The sequence below is a fragment of the Eutrema salsugineum genome, unplaced genomic scaffold (genome assembly GCF_000478725.1).
Source record: "Eutrema salsugineum unplaced genomic scaffold, Eutsalg1_0 scaffold_11, whole genome shotgun sequence".
NCBI lineage: Eukaryota > Viridiplantae > Streptophyta > Magnoliopsida > Brassicales > Brassicaceae > Eutrema > Eutrema salsugineum.
In genome coordinates this window covers 4,635,019-4,636,230 of record NW_006256901.1, presented here as the reverse complement: position 1 = coordinate 4,636,230, position 1,212 = coordinate 4,635,019, and the positions used below count along the sequence as shown (strand labels likewise).

The window sequence follows — 1,212 nt, the reverse complement described above, 5'->3', positions numbered from 1 at the left end:
AAGCTCAGAAACCAGATCTCAAGCTTCACGCAGCACAACAACGAGAGCTTTAGCGAAGCTTGGGAACGGTTTAGAAGCTACACTAACCAATGCCCCCACCACGGCTTCTCAGAGGCATCCCTCTTGAGTACTTTATACCGAGGTGCACTCCCCAAGATCAGAAACCAACTCGATACAGCTTCAAATGGAAATTTTCTTGGGAAGGAGATCAATGCGGCAATGGAACTAGTCGAAAACCTAGCCATGTCTAATGATACTTATGGCGACGACTTTGATAGAGTAAACTGTACAGAGGGCTCCAATGAAGAACAGCGTATGATAAAGGATATAAGAGAGCTTCAGAGCAAGCTTGACAAGGTTCTGATGGCGACACAAAAGCCAATACACTTTGTAGGCGAGTTTGATGAGCAAGAGCCAAGTTTTGACAATGTTAATGAAGATGGTCTAACTCAAGAGGAGCTGAACTACATAGGGAATCAGCAGAGGTATCAGCGGTTTAACAACTACAACAGTAACCCAAACCTCTCATACAGAAACCCGAATGTAGCTAACCCTCAAGACCAAGTGTACCCTGCTCAGCAACAACAACAATGCTATGCTCCAAAAGCTCCTTTTCAGAATACCTTCCGGCCCAAACAACAGTTCAGTGGGCAACAGCACGGCTACACTCATCAGAATCAAGCGGCTCAGGGTAACAACTTCACCGGCCAACCGCAACAACACAAGTTTCCACCAGGGTTCAATCCGCAGCCGATGGGTAATCAGCGACAGCATCAGGGAACGGGTCAGAATCAGATGGGAAACGACGTCTGTGGGATATTACAGCAACTGTTACAGGGTCAGCAGAGAGTTGAGAGCCAGCACGCGACAATGCAGCAAGATATCAGAGAGCTTAAGCAGAATCAAGCCTCTACATCATCCTGAGGCCCCGCTTTACCAGGTAAACCGGAACCCAATCCCAAGGAGTACGTGAATGCCATTACATTGAGGAGTGGCAAGGAACTACAAGCCCCGAAGCCTACGACTAAGCTCGTTGAGGCCAATGAGCAGTTAGAGGGGGAGGCAGCCTCAGGTGATGCGTGTAAAGAAGCGGATTTTGAGAAAGAACCGATCAAAGACAAAGGAAAAGAGGTGGAAAAGACAACTGAGCCTGAAAAGCCATACGTTCCACCACCACCTTACCAACCCAAGATACCGTTCCCAGGGCGTTTC

General features: G+C 48.0%; 1 non-coding gene across 1 annotated transcript; it reads right to left on the bottom strand.

Moving 5' to 3' along the window:
- On the bottom strand, nucleotides 1-107 carry LOC112090120. The gene has a single exon (XR_002901472.1). It is a non-coding gene; the product is annotated as a small nucleolar RNA R71 (small nucleolar RNA).
- Nucleotides 108-1,212: the final 1,105 nt, after the last annotated feature.